Source organism: Engraulis encrasicolus, chromosome 15, assembly GCF_034702125.1.
Source record: "Engraulis encrasicolus isolate BLACKSEA-1 chromosome 15, IST_EnEncr_1.0, whole genome shotgun sequence".
Taxonomy (NCBI): Eukaryota; Metazoa; Chordata; class Actinopteri; order Clupeiformes; family Engraulidae; genus Engraulis; species Engraulis encrasicolus.
In genome coordinates, this window is record NC_085871.1 from 54,553,013 (window position 1) to 54,575,117 (window position 22,105).

A 22,105-nucleotide genomic window follows, 5' to 3' on the forward strand; every position below is an offset into this window, starting at 1 on the left:
GCTACGACTCCCACCACAATCTCTGAGGCTGTTATAGGCTTCACATATCTCTAAGGCTAAGACTCCCACCACAGTCACCAATCTCTAAGGCTGTTATAGACTTCATATATCTCTAAGGGCCAAAACATACCAAGGCGGAACGGAAGGGTCGCAGGACGAACGCGGTCTTTCTGCTTCGTTTCAGCCGGCGTGTTTTTCTCTGCCTTTCACACTGACAGCGTCGACGTGCGCGGCCAGTCCTGTTCAAAACCCTCCCCACAGCCAAAGCTAGCATGCTACTCTGCCATTCATTTGAATGAGACACCGCCGGTCGCCGGCGTGAAAAATATGTTTGAGTTCTATTTTCCAAATGCAGCGCGGCGCGGAGCCGGCTCCCGCGCCGCTGACGCTCGACTACCGCCGGTTGGTGTGCAAGGACAGATATGTTTCAATGTATTCTCACTGACGCCGGTAAAAAAATGTGGCCGTTCCGCAACGCTTTACCGCCCTGGTGTGTAAGACCCCTAAGGCTACGACTCTCGCCACAGTCATATACCAATCTCTAAGGCTGTTATAGGCTTCATATATCTCTAAGGCTACGACTCCCACAACAGTCATATACCTCCACCATGTATCTCTAAGGCTACAACTCCCACCACAGTCATATACCTCTAGCAAGTATCTCTAAGGCTACAACTCCCACCACAGTCATATACAGTTGAGGACGATATTATTAGCCCCCCTCCTGAAATTAGACATTTCTCTTGATTTCTCAGTAAGAATTACCATTATACACCGTTTCTGTTATTCTGGAAACAAATACACTGATGGAGATAATGTTCAATGAGTTGAATTTGGATTTTTCTATTGTTACGATGAGTTTTAACAAAAAAGGGCAAAAATGACAAGGACAAAATTATTAGCCCCCTGATCATTAATAGTCAATATGGCGCCATTTATGAACCTAAACTGACAACAGGCTCTGATAAGTTCTACCTAGGTTGGCTCGTGCCCCACTAGGGATTTTGGCCCATTTCTTCACTGCAAAGTGTTCTAGCTGGTCCAAATCGCATGGATGCTGAGTATAGACATTAACCACAGACTCTCAGTGGGATTGAGGACTGGACTATGAGCGGGTGATTCCAATATCATGGTTTTAGTGTCCTTGAAGAACCTCTGAACTAATCTAAATGTATGCTTTGGGTTACAATGTTGTTGGAAGACCCAGCAATCCAGATCCAGACCCAGACTCCCTGTGTCTGAGGCTGTATAACAGACTAAACTTGATGCCCTTCCACTATGTGTAACTGTGGAAACTGCTTAGTCTCATTAGACCAAAGAAGCATTGGACACCTGCCTAGATGATTGTTATTGACCTGGCCTCACCTGGAGGTTTTTTCACCCCCAAGAAAGACAGTTGTTAGGGCTTGTCATCATATTGGGCTTTGGGGCCATCATCACAGAAGAACCCCTTTACTAAAGGCAGTGCATATCAGAGTGTTATTGAGCTTTGCCTGTGAACATTTGAAAGTCAAAAATGAGTTTTGAATGTCTCTGCTTTCATCTGATGATATTCAATTGCACCTGCTTTGATGCATGAATTCTGCTTCTGTCAGGTGAAGAAAGGGATAGGTTTTGAATCGTTATAAGATGGTTTCCACAATTAAACATGGTGGTGGATGCATCATTCTGAGGCAGCCTCAGCCACAGGAAACCTTGTTTGGGTGTACGGCACCATAAAAACTGAAAATTATGATAGAATGTGGAAAGTGATCTTGCAAAAATATGCTCATAGAGGGAGTTAAGATCTTCACTGGATCTTTCAATAAGATAATAAACCAAAACTTGCATCCAAAATAGTTCAAATGTTCTTCAAGGATACTAAAACCATGGTCATGGAGTGGTTCAGACCTCAATCCTTTAGATAGTATTTGAAGAGTGCTGAAAATGAATGTCCATCTTCAACATCCATGCAATTTGGACCAGCTTAACTATTTGCAATGATAGAAATGGGCCAAAATCCCTGGTAGGACATGTGCCAACATAGTTAACACCTAATCAAAGTGCCTGGTGTCATTTTTTGTTCATAAATGGCACTCTATTGACTATTAATGATAAGGGGGCTAATAATTTTGTCCTTGCCATTTTTACACTTTTTTGTTTAAACTCATTGTGAAAATGGAAAAGTCCAAATTTAACTTATTGGATACTATCTCCATGGTGTATTTGTTTCCAGAATAACATACATTTATTAATAATGATCATTCTCAATGATCAATGAAGAGATATGTCTAATTTCAGGAGGGGGGCTAATAATATCGTCCTCAACTGTACCTCTACCATATATCTCTAAGGCTATGGCAATACAGTCATATACCTCTACCGTATATCTCTAAAGCTGTTATAGGCTTCAACACCTTGGTCATACAGAAAATAAGATCCTGAACTCTGCGGGAAGTCTTGGAAAAATAATATGTCAAATATACAGGTCAACTTTTTACCAGAGTTCATGTCATGACATCTGTAATGTATTGCCTATGTCATGTCAACTATAATGTGTTTTCTATACCATGTCATGCTTGTCTCAAAATCAACACAGTAATGAAAAAATGCTGTCTAAACAAACTCACTGTGAGACTGTTTTTCATCCCGGAATGCCAGCAGTTGATACAAATCTGAATACGGTATGTAAAGCGATTTTTCAAAAGAAAAGTGTTTCCCAGAACACTCGTTCGGTCCGCATGTGAGGTTTTCTGACAGCGAACCGTGGAAGAGCCAGCGTGAGCCATCGCACATACTAATGACTCGTATAAACATCGACTGACTCGGGAATGTGACTTAAAATTTAAATCCTACCCGAAGCTCCTTTAAGGACAGACATTTCTTTTTGGTTACTAGATCTAAAACAATTGAATCTCTACTACTTAAATGAGTTGTGTTAACTGTTATGTAAAAACAAAAAAAGGAACATGTGAAAACGTGTAGCCTATGACGTGGTTTTTGCTCAGCTGAACCAGCGATAATGAGAATTCATATTATGATATTTATATATTTATATAATATAATGATGCTTATTATATAATTACATACATGATAGACAATTATATTGGTTAAAAGTTATGTTGTGTGTGTGTGAGTGTGTGTGTGTGTGTGTGTGTGTGTGTGTGTGTGTGTGTGTGTGTGTGTGTGTGTGTGTGTGTGTGTGTGTGTGTGTGTGTGTGTGTGTGTGTGTGTGTGTGTGTGTGTGTGTGTGTGTGTGTGTGTGTGTGTGTGTGTTTGTGTGTGTGTGTGTGTGTTTCTTTGTAATCATGCAAGAGTGTGTCACAGTGTGTCCCAATCTGCCATCTTGGTCTGCAGTGCAGCTGACGATGAAGAGTGTGATGATGAAGAGTAGGTGGAGCTGCAACACTACATGCTGGTCAGCTTCAGCAGAGGGATCACTGTGAATCTAACACACACCAGGAAGACAACACATTAGTGTTTGTGTTTGTGTGTGTGTGTGTGTGTGTGTGTGTGTGTGTGTGTGTGTGTGTGTGTGTGTGTGTGTGTGTATTAGTGATAATGTAACATTACATGTTGGGTAAAATGCTCTTTCGACTGTCTCTATGACATAGACATGGTGTGTAGCACAATATGATGATATGGTGTGCACATGCAAATTCATCTCATATAAGGTCTTGTTCGAATGTAAAATACATTTCAACTTTGACGATTGAGTGAATGCAAGTTGTCTACTCACTCTGTCTCCGTCTCCTCCAGATTATTTCAAGTGCGATGGCACAGACAGTCAGAAACAAAACAATGGCCACTCTCACAACCATGTAGACATCTGAGAGGAGGGAAATAAAGAGAGTCAAATTGGGTCGTAGCACTGCTATAACTGTACAATTACCCCATGTCGTTACCCCATGTACACTACATGAAACGAGACTCACGATTGACCTCTGATTGAGCAAGACATCGTCCCCACTCCCAAAGAGCTGTGCGAGTGACAAATCGTAACAAAATCGTGCAGAAAGGTGCACAGAGTAAGCCCGGCTTTAGATGACTTGGCCAAACTACAAAATATTTCAAAACCAAATTTGGATATTTGTTTTTGGTGCTAATTCTCCCAATTAGTAAAGAAAAAAAAACGCACCAGAGAAAAGCTTGGGTCTCAGCATCTTAACCTGCACGGACTGATCTTGTGACCATGATGGACTAGCCAGGCCGTGCCCTCCTAGTGATGCAACAGCTTCAGCGTTGCTACCAGTCAGGTCAAGAGTCAATGCTAGTGCTTTCTGAGTTCCCGTAAATACGGGAACTCCTCCCACTCTGTTGGGAAGCAAACAATCATTAGCAAACCAAGGGAGGCCATTTTGGAAATGCAGTTTGGGAAATGTTAATTGTTATACTCCTGGTCAGACCAAGTCTCGAAGAGATTTGAAAGTCAATGATAATCAGGCTAATGATGAACCTATTTTACCCTACCCACACTGTGGGGGATAAAAGTGCTTTGATTTTGCATAATTCCTTAACGACTTAAGCTATGACTACGAAACTTAGTGACTTTTCCTAAAATTTAGTTGGCTACAGTTTAGTTCTACCATGAAAGACTCGATAGACCAAAAGAAGTTTAAGAGATTTATTGAAACACTGAAGTATGCAGTAGTGATTGTCTTTGGCGGAGGCCCCCGCCTGCTTAGAATAATTCAGATGAAGAGGGCGCATATCCTGCCAATGGATAAGGCAGGGGCGAGAGCCTACCCCCCTTCACAGGACGGGGACCAACTGGTGACGGTGGCTGGAGGTGGTGGCATTCACAGCAGATTAACGAGAGGACCATCGACCTGGGACCGCGAAGATCAGGGCAGATGCTCTCAGCATCCTTGTGGTGGCAAGGCTGAAGGAAAGATGCCGAACTGCGTCGAAAGCAGGGACACCTTGCAGATTCTCCACATGGGACGAGGACGGGCCAGCAATGGAGGTTGAAGGGGAGGTGGTGGGAGCGTTGACACCAGCATACTCTAGTCAGCAGAAGAGCAGAGATAGACAGAGGGTTTATAAATGAGTGGGCAGGCTTCCTATTGGCTGTAGGCAAATGAATGAGAATGCAAGGGAGAGGGTGTGCCTAAGAACAAGAACAGTGATTGGTTGGTTAATTTAAGGGAATAATTGAGCTGAATACCGTCTCATCTTCCTGGCAGAACTTAACGCCTTAGCTTACATTTCTACCATGAAAGACTCGATAGACCAAAAGAAGTTTAAGAGATTTATTGAAACACTGAAGTATGCAGTAGTGATTGTCTTTGGCGGAGGCCCCCGCCTGCTTAGAATAATTCAGATGAAGAGGGCGCATATCCTGCCGATGGATAAGGCAGGGGCGAGAGCCTACCCCCAAAGAGAGTTTAGGTAAGTATTGAATACTCGCATGAATCGAGAAGGAAGGACTAGGCTTGAAACATCATGATGTAATATTTGGGTGAATTCTCCAGAAACTGAGAGGGTTTTTCATTATGATACGAATGGCATTATTTACTGATAGATAAAACGTGACTTACTTACGAATGAGCTTGACAATCATTGGAGTTCGAAAGATGGTGCGCATGACCTGCCGTCAGGGATGGCAGGAGGTGAAAGCCAACCCCCCAAAAATAGTGTGAAAATGAATGATGTACCCACCAGACTTACGGATAATGACCAGGGTCGATGAGACTCACCGGGTTCGAGTTTGGAAGGACAAGGCCTGAGAAGACAAGAAGGTTTAGGGGTACGCAAATATCATATGCGTCGCAGACATGCTTGGGGGAGTGAGAGCTGAACTCCAACAGACAAGTAGGAACGTGCTGGGCTAGAACACTGAATGAGGGGCTACTAAAGCGAGCTTGGGTGAAAACTGAGTATTGACACTGACCTACGGGCCGAGCTAGGCCGCCGGTGTCGAAGTGGATTGAATGTACTGGGCTGTGCTGATTGAGCCGGGTGACCGGGATTCGTAAGCCGTACTGGGCTTCACTGATAGTACCGGCTTTAAACAGGGCTTCGTTGACTGTACCGAGCTTGAACCGGGCTTCGCTGACTGTACCAGGCTTGTACTGGGCTTCGCTGACTGTACCGGGCTTTGCTGACTGAACAAGGCGACTGGGCTTTGTTAACTGTAACGGGCTTGTACTGGGCTTCGCTGGCCGTACCGGGATTTGCTGACTGAACCAGGCGACTGGGCTTCGTTAACTGTAACGGGCTTTGAACAGGGCTTCGCTGACTGTACCGGGCTTTGCACTGGGCTTCACTGGCTGTACCGGGCTTTGCTGACTGAACCAGGCGACTGGGCTTCGTTGACTGTACCAGGCGACTGGGCTTCGTTGACTGCACCAGGCGACTGGGCTTCGTTGACTGCACCAGGCGACTGGGCTTCGTTGACTGCACCAGGCGACTGGGCTTCGTTGACTGTACCAGGCGACCGGGCTTCGTTGACTGTACCGGCTTTGCTGGCTGTACCGGGGCGCAAGGCTTCGTTGGATGAGAGATGCATCACCAGGAGATACCGTCTTGTAGGTCTCAATGAGCAAGGCAGAGAGACCCCTAGGAACCGCACCCATCCGGAGGATCCTGAGGCGCTGTGCAGGAACACGGTTTCTCTGCTTTTAAAGGCACAGAATGGATACATTAAGGCCCCTGTGTAGTTGCTATGGTCAACTAAACCTGCTGGAAGTTGAGAGCAGGGCCGTCGCGACAACAAATGAGCTGTACGATAAATTTGGTCAAGAAGTTGTAATGAACTATAAATTATCATTCTTGTAGTCATTTCCGAATGATATAATGACAAAGGGATAGACATGCAGTGTCCATCAGCGTTACATTTGCTGCCTAATTTGGATGGGAAATGCTGGCTGCAGTGTGGTCCGTCGTATTCTGGAAGCTACGAAATGGGGAGGGAACGAGCATCCATGAGAACGGTTGTGACTGTGAAGGAAAGGCATAAAGTTATGGATAACTGTGAGTAGGGAGATAGTGGACGGAAGGAATCAGATAGGAGAAACAGAGGACGGCTCCCCGGCGTTAATGTGATAGCTTGACCCGGAGGCCTTAATTGCAGCATATCCAGTGAATAGCCCTGTCTGATTACTGGGCAGGACCGAACTAATGACCGGGGAGCGAATAGAGTGCAAAGTAGCACTGGGCAATAAATTGAACAAGACTTGTGACCGAGTGTGGCCTAAGGACCTGGCCTGTTACTGCAAGATCAAGGTATCTACAATTGCAACTAGCCCCCATAAGATGAGGGCGAGTTGGGTAACCACCGCCACCAGATATGAGAATGAAGTTACTGTTAGGTTAGGTTACTGTATTAGTCTCCACCAGGGAAAAATTTGGCTCGGAGACAGGGGTGTTTCAGCAGTACGAAATCCAAAAACACAGAAAAGTACTAGGAAGTAACTAGAATACAAGAAGAATGACAAAGGCTCATAAACATCAGGGTATCTACAATCGCAATTAGCCCCCAAAAGATGAGGGCAAGTTAGGTAAACACCGCCACCAGATATGAGAATGAAGTCACTGTAAGAAACAAGCAAGGTTACAGAGCGAGGCACAAGCAGGGAGGCAACCGATGGCTGGAACTCCGGCTGACCTACATACCTGTGTAAGGTGTGAGAGCAGGTAACGCCGGGTGCGACATGCGGTCGGCAGACGCAGCCCGAACTACTGTTATATCCTATGCGAATATTCAATTGTTTGGGCACTGAGAGCGAGAAATTATAGCCTAGGATTATGTGAACGAGCCTGATGGGCTTTGTAAAATAATGAATTAAATAATCATATTACTTTCATACATTTAGCGTATTAATCATACATTGACAAAATGAAGTTATTGATTAATCCGATTCAACAAATCATAAAGAATGACGAATAATTCGTTACTGTGTCGGACGTCAAGGGAGGCCCAAGAAACTAGTGGAGGTCACGGGCAAGGACACTAGAGGAAATTAGCCAGGATGATTATGGCGACAAGGCCCGCCACGTGCTGGAAAGAAAGAAAGGTCGAGATCCTGCGACCCGTGGTAACCTGGAAGCGAAAGAGATCTTTGTGCACCTCCATCACACTGAACATACATGTGCGAGACCATGTGCTTTGTCCTGAATTCAGTGATGGGTGTGGGAGCCAGCCTATAGGGAAACAGACCGGGAGTCAGTGATACGAGATGGATGATAATAACTCAAAGGCGGACTGTGTAAGATGGTGGACAGAGTAGTTATCACCATGCTGATCATGGAAACTGTGCTGCTAACTATCATCAAATTTCATCCTCAGTATTTACCAAACAATAAATATTGACCAATATGACCAAAGTATGGCACGTCCTGACAGTGAGAACGGCCATTTCTGGAAACTTGAAATGGAAGACCGTGGAGAATGTCCCCTCCTTATGTATGAAAAGTGCCATTTTTTTTTTTTCATTATTATTATTATCATTATCATCATCATTATTATTATTATTAATTTATTTTAATTATTACCAGCCATAATGAACACTGGAATTAAATGATGGTTGAGAGTAGTCATGAAAATGTAACACTAGCGAATGGGAATGATGACTCTGGAATTAAACCACTACACTAAAAATAAAATTACACAGTGAACCTTTGTGCATAAATGTGGCACGTTGGGCACAAGCCCTGACGTTTGGGGCAGTCCTGTTCTCTTGAGCTGCAAGAAACGAATACAGATATATTACAAAAAAGACAGATGACAGAGCGTGCACCGTTAAGCATGGCAATTCTCTGACTAGGATAGCTCTGAATGTGTACCAACATTAGCCAGTTAGAGAGAGGTGAGCAAACCTGGCAACAAGACATGAACGCGAAATTATTATTAGCCCACTATGAAGGCATTGAAGTTGCCGGCAGGTGAATTGGAATTAGGTAAATGTTGGCCACGCTAGAGACCTGGAGTTAGAATGCGCCAGGAGTAGTGACGCAGGACAGAAGTTACCGCAAGTCATGAGTTCCACTAGTGTACATCTCAAGTGTGACCTTCAGAGGAATCCATGTACGACCCGCGGGCTCCTTCGACCCTCGGAGCGAAGTGACGGCGATCTACAAGATAAACAAGGAAAACTCAGATAACAGAAACGGCTAACATGGCAAGGGCGGGTATGATATCATAACCATGAAGGAAACTGGCGACAGCTACCGTAGAGAAATGGGATAGCCTACATACGAACTACGAGGCAAATCCAGCTCGGTTGTGTGGGCATCTGAAATACCAGACGCGTTTTGGTTGGGTTACTTTTAATGTGATTGCATATACACGACCCCGGAAGTGGGGAGCCTGAACACATGAACTTGCCATGACATTTGCTTGCCGAGTTGGCGTCTAATTACAAGCCATTATACAATTTCGGGGTCAGAAATCTGCGAAGACACATTAGCGTCGTAAGGTTGTACTCACCATGTCGGAAGGAGCGACTGAGCCAGGTAAACGCGCAGGATAGCACAGTCACCAACTTACCTGCGCAAGAACAGCCACGAGCCGCCCGAGGCATAGCACTAAAACCCGGCTGGGGCAGCTAGTAACCACCGCCTTTCGCTGAAGTGCTTATCGGTGAGTGACCGAAAAGCGAACTGGGGAGCATTCCGGGCAAGTTTGAATATTAGAACTACTCGAAGGTAGGAAAGGCTATCTGGCGTGCTGAAGCCACGACGAATGCGACGCGACTCTACCGGACTGAAGATGGTTCTACCTGAGAAACAAGAGTGAAGTAGCAGGCTAGAGCTATGGGCTCTCGCCGCCTGGAGGATCGTCGGCTCCGACGGGGGAGGAGGCTCGACTGAACTTGAGACAGACAGGTGTGTTGAAGGCCACGAGTGATTTCGCTGCCTGTAAGCCTGACGCGACGTGGACTATTCGGCAGATGGTGGCCCTAAAGCGTGGCTTGGACTAGAACAAAAAACGATGGCAGAGGATTTGGGAGACAGCAGCAAAGAGACTACGCAGCAGAGAGAAGGAATGTGAGTACTAGCGTTGACACCAGCGTACTTTAGTCAGCAGAAGAGCAGAGATAGACAGAGGGTTTATAAATGAGTGGGCAGGCTTCCTATTGGCTGTAGGCAAATGAATGAGAATGCAAGGGAGAGGGTGTGCCTAAGAACAAGAACAGTGATTGGTTGGTTAATTTAAGGGAATAATTGAGCTGAATACCGTCTCATCTTCCTGGCAGAACTTAACGCCTTAGCTTACATTACCAAAAGATTAGGTTTGTCAGTTTTGTCATTGCCATGGCAACGGTTTACTGACAGGTATATCTGACCAAAAATCACTGATCTAAGTCTCATTATTGTTCCTTCCTTATCACATACTACTTTTTGTATAGTTATTCCATTACATTAACACAAATTACCTACATAAGATACCTAATTTAATGTCAGCTTAATTTATTATCACTTTTGTATGCAAGTGCTAATTTGAAGACGTCGCCACATACATCATCGCGGTGGGCTTTGTCTTTATCAACGCACATTTCACCTCAATTTCATTCATTCTGTTCATTTGTCATTGCTTAAGTGTGTCATGTATATCATGCCCTGCAAATTTGGTAATGATATATCCTGTTGTTGAGGACTTAACGATTGGTGCAATGTTATAAGAAACTGAAACCACTTTACCATATCTATGACACTATTTTGTGACATAATCTTTCCTATTTTTGTGTTATTTATGTTAGCATCAGACAACTGTGTGAGCATTTAAGTGGTCTGAAGCATATCATCATTACAATTTAAGTGCATTACCTACATTTGATGGACAATACATTATGGTGAGATTTTTGGCATTAAAATCAGATAATGACATAATGATGATGTCATAATACCACATAGTGACACCAGAATTATGTCATTCATATATTCCCATATGTAGATCATCTCCACCAATTTTGGTGGTCATACAGTATTCTGTTCATGAGTTATGGGGGGGTACATCGATACATTGATCAGAATCAGAGCAAAAAGAGTGGGTGAGATCTGCATGTGTCTTTTAAAAAGTGTTTGTGGTGGTGGTGAGTGACCAAAGTGCTGAACACTGAATCAGACGCACGACAGTGAGAGAGAGATCTGCGATTTTTTTAAACAATGCGATTAGAAATAGAGATGGGAACAGAGAGAAAGCGATAAGTGATAAACGGTTACATAGCAAAATGGATTCGATCCTCAAAGTTGGGGAATGAATATCTAGTCAAAGGTTTACTCTCAAATGGCTGCAAATTAAGCATGTGTTGTTCCCAGCGCGGGGTCGTCACCCCCTTCATTGAGAAATGAAATGATGGATAAAAACAGACTATGACAAAGTCTAATACAACCTCTGACGTCCATGTACTACACATTTTTGGATCAATATTGGATTCTTTGAACGTGTGTGTGTGTGTGCGTGTGAATATGAATGTGTGTGTGTATTTCACCTGCTAGAAAGGATCCAAAGGTGTGGAGGGCAGAAGACACCTGCACTTGGCCTCCTGTAGTCACCTGGCACCTTCGCTGGCTGTAAGGGGCGGGACTTGTGAGGTTGACCGTCAGGGTGGTGCGGCAGGCAGATGTTTTCCTGGTCTGGTAATTGGTGGAGGTCCACAGGTTAGTCCCTGCCACCTCCACCCAGCTGAGGTTAAAATCCGGATGCAGAGTCGATAGGTCACAGTCAAAGCCAGTGTGAAGGACACAGGGGAGAGTCACATGATCTTCAGACTCCACCACATTTTCGCTGGGGTAAGATGGAACTGCAAGACAGGTGACATCATCAGACTCCAAATCACGACATCATCAAAGAGGTGACATCATCATTGAACCATCATTAACACTATATCACACACACAAAACACCCAATATCCATCGATAGACACAGAAAAACACAGACACACACACACACACAGACACAGACACACACACACACACAATTTCAAAGATGTAACTGAACACTTACCGTCAAGAAGAATAAAGAGAAACTCTTTACTCCGACCACTCAGGGGATTGTAACATCTGTAGTATCCAGCCTCCTCAGTGGTGATGTTGGTGATGTGGAGGGAACAGTCAGGGAGCAGACTGAGTCTTTCAGCTCGCTCAGGGGGCGCGTCCGGCCAGATCTTCCTGGTGGAAACTCTCCAGTCATCTCCTTGAAATGTGAACTTGAAGCCCCAAACATCTGGATAGTCATGCCATTCCAAAGAGGAGCAGTTTGGACCCCCCACACCGTCACCGGGCAGGGTGGCTGTCCCTCCTACACTGGAGTAAATGACACCTGTAGATGACAAAAACACATGCATACACAAAAACACGATAGACCAATGATTATTTGAACAGTGTTGATTTCATATAGCTACCAGAGAGAATCTTACAAGTTAAGATTAACCATTTATTCATATTTCAACAAAGCTAATGGCCTGTATGGTTTAAACTAATTATATGTTCACATTTAGTGTTTTAGCTTCCGGAATGAGTGCGGGTGGATGCTGCCACGTTTTAGCAGCCGCTGCTCATACTTTTCCACTCAATTAGGCTCCATTAACGACTCAAACTCACTTTGACAACTTTCGGACTATCTTATACCTTTTTGGACATACAAACTAGTCGCCGACGCTTGGCTGTGGGCAAATCGTGACGGCCTACCTGTTACATGGCGTTGGCCCGCTGCTCTGGCTACTAGTTACTCAACAACACCTGTTTCCAATGCTGCTCCAGGGAGCTTGGACTACTGTTGAGCCAACGTGGCTGCTGGCCTCACCAACTTGTTCCATCCCCTGGTTGCTGGCTACACCAACTACTAGACACCGTTCTGTCTCACAGCGTCCAGCCTCACGTCTGGATTCTGTTGACTGACGGCGTGCTCGGATGCCTCCCTCCCTAAGCGTCTCGGCGACCTGGTCCACAGCATTTCGCCACTTCATTTAAAAGAATTTAATCTGCTTGTTCGCCTGCCTCCCTCGGCCGAGCTCACCCCCCACGACGGAAGACTCCGGATTTTCGTATCCCCACGGCCCTCCATCGCAGCTCCTGTCGTGGGATTTGCTTATCATCTCCACCAAACGTGACTGTTCCATTTCATCATGGACTTAACTTTCCACAGCCGTCTATTTTGTTGCGTGCCTGTTTTGTACATTGAGTCTCTGTATGTCTTTCAGTTTTTGTATGTTATTTTGTTTTTATGTTGCCTATCTGTAAAGCGTCTTTGAGTGCCATGAAAAGCATAATATAAATAAAATATATTATTAATTATTTTTATTTAGTGTTAGCTGTTTAATGAGATTATAAAAATCGGTGTGTTTGATAATGTGTAGAGTGGAAATCATGTTGGGTTTTTACAATGTGTTGATTTTGAATAGATTAAGCATAAACTACGGGACCACAAGAGAGGGAGTCTTTTGATTTAGGGAACTGGGGTTAAGCTGATGAGCCTTCTACTAGCCCGAGTCGGGACAGAAGGTCCTTTTGGCGTCAGAAGGAAGACAACAGGTGGTCACCATGACCCAGGCTGTATCAAACTGGCTCTGGCTGGAAGAGGCACAGGGACCGGTTTCAACTGCAATAGTCTTGAATATTGTATGATGATGATCCATTGGTATGTGGGCACAAGTGTTGTTGACGTCACCTGTACGTTCTATGACCGGATGTGCCCTGTCGAGGTGGTGGGCTAAAGCCTTGTTGTGGAGAGGTGTCAAATGCTTGTGGCCAAAAGAATGATGTTATGATGTCCTTTCATGTAAAATACAAGTCGCAGGATGGAACCAGCGCAAGCTAATGGGGACGGGGACAAGTGACTTGTTGGAAGCAGGAATATCTTCTCCAAGGCCACATGTGTTGATTTGCCAGGCAGAGGAGCAGGAGCACGTGGACACATGAAGGATGAGGAAATGTGTGTGGAAGTGTGTGCATGTATAACCCAAACATCTTTGGCCCTTTACTCTAGAACCAAGACGAATGGACCGGCAACTCCAGTTGTATGTGGCAATGTGTGTGTCTGTGTGTTTATTTTATTTTTTATGTCTCCTTTATTTTACTAGGGTAGTCATATTGAGGCAGTTGCCTCTTTTTCAAGTGGGCCCTAGCCAAGAGAGCAACAAAAAAAAAACGCAAAACACACTACGTAGGACTCACGATACAGACAGAAACAAACAAGTCACAAAAGACAACATAACCACAGAAAGCAAAGCATAAAAGATTAAGCCGTAAAAACATGCAGGACATAACCATTTAGGTATAGAAATATGCGGGACATAACAAAAACATGCAAGCTAGACAAACAGAGCTCATCAAGATGGCAAGACATCTGCAACACCATACCAGACGACACCATACCAGACAGCTCAAATGCACAATACTCAGCAAGAAAGGCAAGAGAAAAACATAGCGTATAGGGCAACAGGATAGATAGAGGTTCAGAGAAAAAACAAAAAACTACGACTTAACAAGAAGCATAGACCAAAGCAGACATAACAGACACTTACAAGATGAACATTATACATGCTACACTGATTTTGTTCAATATATTACAAAGTGTCCGCAATGCATGACTTAAAATCAGACAGTGGAATTAAGACGTCTAGTCCTAGCTGTATCTGAAGTTCATTCCAGGTTGAGGGTGCATTGTATTGAAATGTTAATTTTCCAAGGTTGGTTCTAGAGGTTGGTGCGTTAAAGATAAAAATGTCCTTTGATCTAAGATTATATCTATTATTTTAGGCCCAAGAAAACATTGACAAACAAGAGGGAAGCAGACCAATGACTACTTGAGTAAGCCAATGAAGCTGCCTACGTACTGACAGTGGGTGGCAACCTGACAAACTATACAGGTCACAATGGTGTGTTATTTGGCTCCACTAATAAAGCGTAATGCTGAGTGGTAACAGAGTCTAGAGCCCGTAGCACTGATTTAGAACCATGCATATAAAGAATGTCACCATAGTCTAATACAGAGATAAATGTAGATGTGACTAGCTGTGTTATGAGTGTGTTATGAGCTTGTGTTATGAGTGTGTTTGTACACAGCCATCCCGGGATGCTGAGAGAAGACTGGGCCTGTGTGGTGTGGATGGGTGATTGTCAATGTTGTTTGTTGTGGCATGCATTGACATGTATTAATGCTGCTTTCCCCAGCAGTAGGAGCATCCCAATATGCAACCAGGAGTCAGCTACCTCACACTTGAAAGCGTTCCAACCAGCAATTCAAACAAACTACTAATATGGAGGGACAAAAATACATATCCACTTCTCAAAAATGCCAGCAATGTAAAACAATGAGGTGTAAACAAACCATGTTTTTGTCTCATTTAACCGCATTTCATCTTTTAGAGAGGCAATGGTAATATAACTACACCATACAAAAGTTCATGGGGAGTTTTGCAACCGTTACCCAGTCCGAATCAACTCTATTTGTCCATAGAATGACGATTGCTGAGTAATATGCAACATAAACAAACTATTCCTAACACTGTGCGCTGCCTTTGCTGTGATGACATCACGATTGTCAATGCGACAAAGTCAGTTTGCTTCGATTTGGCCCTAGCTCGCGATTTGAAGATTCCTCTTCAACAGACATTCCAATGCATTTGAGCAAGTAGGAAGTCAGAAACAATCCATCTCCCACTGTTGGGGAATGCGCCATAAGCACCAACCCCTCTCAGCTATATCCTTCTCAATGCCCCCCTAGGGCTCCCCAATGCCCCCTTTGGAGCTGTAGAGCCCCTGTTGAGAAACTTTAGACAGTAGACATTATTCACATACACATTCACTTCATTGTTAAGTCATTTCTCTCTTTTACACCCAATTTCAATGTGGCAGGTGTGTCATTTCATGGCTGTAACTCTGTAACTAAACACCTACCGTCAAGAAGAATGAGCAGAAATTCTTTCCTCTGACCACTCAGGGGATTGTAACATCTGTAGTTTCCAGCCTCCTCAGCGGTGATGTTGGTGATGTGGAGGGAACAGTCAGGGAGCAGACTGAGTCTTTCAGCTCGCTCAGGGGGCGCGTGTGGCCAGATCTTACTATAGCTCAAACCCTCATGCCATTCCACAGAGGAGCAGTTTTGACCCCCCACACCGTCACAAGGCAGGGTGGCTGTCTCTCCTACTCTGGAGTAAATGACACCTGTAGATGACACAAACAGTGCTGAGGTTGACACAGGTACGTCTCTGCTAGTCCAAGCGTTGTGTGTGTGTGTGTGTGGGGGGGGGGCTGTATACTGTATAACATAATAATACACCTGTGTGTGTGTGTGTGAGGTATTTTTCCTGAATATATTTTCTTTCTAAGGGGGGGGGGGGGTTAAAATGTGTTAGGGGGCGTGTTGGGGGTCCAAGGGGGCGAGGCCTTGTCCGGGTGTGCGTGATAGGAAGGCTTGTACTTCTGGGCGGCATGACCAAAAACCCTTTGTGAGTGTGTGTGTGTGTGTGTGTGTGTGTGTGTGTGTGTGTGTGTGTGTGTGTGTGTGCGTGTGTGTGTGTGTGTGATTCTATGATTCGAGTGCGCTTTTCGCAAAAGCAAAATGTCAATTATCAGAATTTTTTAAACAGATGACCTAGATGTTTCCAGAGTGTATACATTTAGGTTTCCAAACAAACAAATTGCCAAGCTAAATCTTAAATAATTTGTCAAATATTTTAATGAAAGTGAACATTTGATTGATTATTTTGTCAACAGTGTTATGGACAAATACTATGTCATTTCAAAAATATATAAAAATACTAGACAGTTGAAACAACATACATTTGAAAGTGCTTATGTCCATTAACAATAATGTTGTTCTTAATCTGTGGAACTGATATGGAAAATGTGATTGTTGAGCTTTATAAATAGGATTTCATGATTCACTGTGATACAGACTGACACTTTTTTCATTATAAATCCCTGTAACATCTGATTTGAATTTAGTCACCCTCCTTACACAAGACTTCCCTCTCCTGATATAATCCCTAGTATTTGTTCATAGGATTTTTCCAACATGTAAGAGATCAATAGCACAAAAACAGTTTCAAAACAGTCAGCTGTGTTATTCAACTGTGTTACGGTCAACAGTGCAGGGGTACAAGTTGGCACTTTTTTAGTAGAGAAAACAGAGCAGACAAACCCATATTCCTAAAACAAATTATTTAGTTCGTTTGTCTATCAATAAGGAGATACTGTACATTGGCTAAAACATACTCCTCTTCAACTGTCATAGCAGATGTGTAACAAAATTGACAATGACACAGCTTGACATTTCAGCCATTTTCAGAGTGTTTTCCTAACTGAAGACCTCAGAACTTCCACCAAAACACCTTAGTCAATTCATGTCTTTGTACGCTTTACCTGTGTTTTTCTACTTTTGATTTCTAATTCAGGTTCTTATGATTATATTGAGAACACCGTTGAGAGGCAATTTTCCCTCTCTAAGACCATAGAAAATAATGGATTAAGCTACGCCTGTCCAGTCGCCTTCGACTGCTTAAGGTATATCCCCGAAACGCGACGCTTCCAGTCCCCATCATTCCTACCACTTCCCTCCACCTTTTCATAGATGTATACATAATACAACAGAAATATATATGTAATATCTATACATAGATGAATGACGTGCATAGGCCTAAAATCAAACGACTACTGTGAAAATGAAGCAAAAAAATGGGGCAAATGGTAAGACTGTTTTAATGGTTCACTATTACAGTTGTTGCTGCTCTCGGAGGAGGCGGACGTGTTTCTTCAGAGGTCCCAAGCTCTCTTTCCCCCTCCCTTTCCCCTCTCCCTATCTCCTCTCTCCTATCTCTTCCCCTGCTGTTGCACTCTGTCTTGTCTGACTTAATTCTGCTGAGACTCCACGCTGTCCTGTTCTCCTGAAAAGAAATCAACAATGGATTTGGTCAACTTGTCTTTCAACGCAATTGACACCACCTTTTCGAAGATCAAAGTGGGTCCGGGGGAGCCCAACTGTCCTGATGGGACAACGGCAGCTGGCTATGTGATGGACTCGTGGGGGAAGTGGAACGTCATGTGTCTGGCTCCGTTAAACATTGAGGACGTAGAAGATGTCTACATTTTCGGCTGCTTGGTGGCAAGTTCCTTGGGAATTGGATTATCCTTGGGACTGCTGTACCGCATTTGCTCAAAGGTATGGGCAGCCATTAGTGGCCCCAGGCTGTCCGGCTCAATTGATCGGGTGGGCAGTGAGATGAGCACAGAATGTGGTCGTGAATCACGCTTTGGAGGGTTTTGTGGCTGGTCATTGCCAGATGGACAAATTGATGGAAATGGTTGTGGCCGGACATCGCCACCTTGAAGCTATTGATCGCTGCATTGATGGACTTGTCGCGCATGATCGCCAGATGGAATCGATCAGCTTGGAAGCTAGGTTGCTCGAACTTCAACTGTATGTGAAACGTGTGGCCAGTCACATGAGAATGACTGCAGAATAGAAAAGGAATGTCTGCATAACCTAAACATAAATCTTATTTTGCTTTCAAGTCAAGTAGTCAAGTAGGTTTTATTGTCAATTTCTTTACATGCACTGGTCATACAAAGAATTTGAAATTACATTTCTTGCTTTCCCATACAGACATAGACTAATTAAGGTAAGGACATAGACAGTATAGACATAGACAGTACTTATACATGGACTTAAGACAGTATGGACATAGACAGTGCTCATACAGACATTTAAAGTGCAAGACTGGACAACAGAAGACTTGTAGAGGACATACATTAAGAGGTATTTGTTGTGTTTTTGTGCTTTTCCTAAAAAAAGTCCTTTATAGCGTTCTGACATGGTAATAGTAGCATTTTGAAGAAAATAAATATAAAAAGGTCTGTCAAGTACACCAGCAGCAGTGTGTGTGTGTGTGTGTGTGTGTGTGTGTGTGTGTGTGTGTGTGTGTGTGTGTGTGTGTGTGTGTGTGTGTGTGTGTGTGTGTGTGTGTGTGTATGTGTTTAGTGCAGGTAGAAGGTGCGGTGTGCGTCTTGTGTGTGTGTTCGTGTGTCTGTGTGTGTGTGTGTGTGTGTGTGTGTGTGTGTGTGTGTGTGTGTGTGTGTGTGTGTGTGTGTGTGTGTCAGTGTGTGTATGTTGGGTTTAGTGCAGAAAGTGCAGTGTGCTTGTGTGTGTGTGTGTGTGTGTGTGTGTGTGTGTGTGTGTGCATGTTTTGAGTTAGTGCAGGTTGAAAGTTCAGTCACAAGTATAGTAGTGCAGGTGGAATGTTCAGTCGCAGATATGGTGGTGGGGGATGGGGAGGGGGGGTTGTCAGTGGCCTTGCTGGCTAGAGGCTGACAGTGGGGGGGGGGGGGGTTGTCAGTGGCCTTGCTGGCTAGAGGCTGACAGTGGAGGGAGAGTGGGTTGAGTGTTCAGCATCTTGATCGCTTGGTGCATTGTGCTGCTCGCCAGCCGGGTGGTACGGGAACGGAGGCGCCTGTACCTCTTTCCAGAGGGCAGGAGGCTGAACAGTTTGTGTGCAGGGTGGCTTGTGTCTTTGATGATCATCAGTGCTTTCCGGGTGAGGCGTGTGGTGTAAATGTCCTGCAGGGAGGGGAGTGGTACTCCAATGATCTTCTTCGCTGTGTTCACAACACGCTGGAGTGTCTTCCTGTTTTTCTCCGTGCAGCTTCCTCCCCACACTGTGATGCAGTTGGACACGACGACGCTCTCTATGGTTCCTCTGTAGAATGTTGTCATGATGGAGGGTGTAGCACTTGCCTTCTTTAGTTTGCGCAGGAAGTAGAGACGCTGATGGGCCTTCTTCGCCAGTGATGTAGTGTTGGTGGTCCAAGAGAGGTCGTCGCTGATGTGCACTCCAAGGAACTTGGTGCTGCTCACTCTCTCCACAGCATCGCCGTCGATGGTCAGTGGTGGCAGTTGTTTTTGGACCCTTTGGAAGTTGACAACAATCTCCTTGGTCTTGTTGACATTCAGCAGGAGGTTGTTGTCTTTGCACCATCTGGCCAGCAGGTCTACTTCTTCTCTGTAGTGAGTCTCATCGCCCTTGGTGATGAGGCCCACCAGTGTTGTATCATCCGCAAACTTCACTAGATGGTTAGTGCTGTGGGTCGTTGTGCAGTCGTGTGTCAGCAGCGTGAACAGCAGGGGGCTGAGAACACAGCCTTGCGGAGCCCCCGTGCTCAGGGTCAGGGTGCTCGAGGTGTTGTTCCCTACCCGTACTGCTTGTGGTCTTTGCATCAGGAAGTCCAGCAGCCAGTTGCAGAGGGAGGTGCTGAAACCTAGTTTGTCCAGTTTTCTGATGAGTTGTTGTGGTATTATGGTATTGAATGCTGAACTGCAGTCAATGAACAGCATTCTCACATATGAGTCTTTATTGTCCAAGTGGGTGAGGGCTGGATGGAGGGCAGAGCAAATTGCATCCTCCGTGGATCGCTTGGCTCGGTATGCGAACTGGTAGGGGTCTAGGGTGGGGGTAGGGTGGCTTTGATGTGTGACAGGACTAGCCGTTCGAAGCACTTCATGATTATGGGCGTCAGTGCTACAGGACGGTAGTCATTGAAGCATGATGGTGATGATTTCTTCGGCACAGGTATGATGGTAGCAGCTTTGAAAAGTGATGGGATGACTGCTTGCTCCAGAGAGATGTTAAAGATGTCTGTGAAGACATCCTTCAGCTCTTCTGCACAATCCTTCAACACTCGGCCTGGTATGTTGTCTGGGCCAGCTGCTTTGCGTGGGTTGATGGTGGCCAGTGTCCTCTTAACACTGGCAGAGGACAGGTAAAGGGGTTGATCATGGGGGGGAGGGGGAGTTTTCTGTGGGTGAGTGTCATTTTGTGCTTCAAAGCGGGCAAAGAAACTATTCAGATCGTTTGGCAGAGAGGTGTTGTTGTCACAGCTTCGTGGTGCAGGCTTATAGTCCGTGATGGCCTGTATGCCCTGCCACAGGCTCTGTGCATCTCTGCTGTCTTTGAAGTGTGTTGTTATTTTGTCTGAGTATTCCTTTTTTGCTTTCCTGATGCCCTGGGACAGGTTAGCCCTTGCTGTCTTTAGGCCAGCTACGTCTCCTGCTCTGAAGGCTTTGTCTCTGGCCCTCAGCAGTCGGTGAACGTCTCCTGTGAACCATGGCTTCTGGTTGGCCCTGGTAGTGATGTGTTTTATTTCTGTAACATCATCGATGCATTTTGTGATGTAGGAGGTCACGGTGTCTGTGTACTCCTCAATGTCAATGTGATTGCTGTGGGTGGCAGTTGTTTTGAAAATGTCCCAGTCTGTGGTTTCAAAGCAGTCCTGAAGTCGTGAGATGGCTCCCTCAGGCCATTTTCTCACCTCCTTCAGAACTGGTTTGGTGAGTTTTGCCTTTTGTCTGTAAGCTGGCAGTAGCAGAATTGTCGTGTGGTCTGATGATCCAATGTGGGGGATGGGCTTTGCCTTGTATGCTCTCTTCTGATTTGTGTAAACGAGGTCCAGGGTGTTTTGTCCTCTTGTTGGGAAGTTGACATGTTGATGAAATTTTGGAAGTACTGTTTTGAGATTTCCGTGGTTGAAATCTCCTAGTACCACTGTGAAGGCATCTGGGTGTGCATCTTGTTGTTCACTGATGCCCCGATGCAGCTCGTTCAGTGCCTCGCTTTTGACGCCTTTGGCGCCTAGGTCAGGACTATCATCTCTCCTTGGAGGACAAGCAATGTCTGGACTCTCTGCCTCCCTCCCAATTACCACTGGCACCTGGAGGTGTTTTTCTCTTGCTATGGGACAGTGCGAGGCCGCCCCTGGGACGGTTTGAGCTATGGCTCAGAGTGGGGTGATAAGCTATCCAGTGCCCACCCCTCCCCTTAATCTTCAAAGCGTCCTCTGGTTCTTTCTGCTACCCACCCCTGCTACCCAATCTTGAATCTTGATCTACCACATTAGGTACAGTGTAATAACAATATTTAATACCATGTAATACCAGTATACATCATGTATTTGTGTGCAAGTGGTATTACATGGTATTTCATATTGTTACACTGGTATTACACTAGTATTACATGACATTAAATATTGTTACACTGGTTATTACACTGTACCTAAAGTGGTAGATTCACTGAAATGGTGAACCATTAAAATAAGGTGTTACCGGGCAAATCAATCCACCCAGTCAGGTGTTATGGGCCAAATGAAAATTCCGTCATTTTGAAAGTCTTGACCTCCAAACTCAAATCAG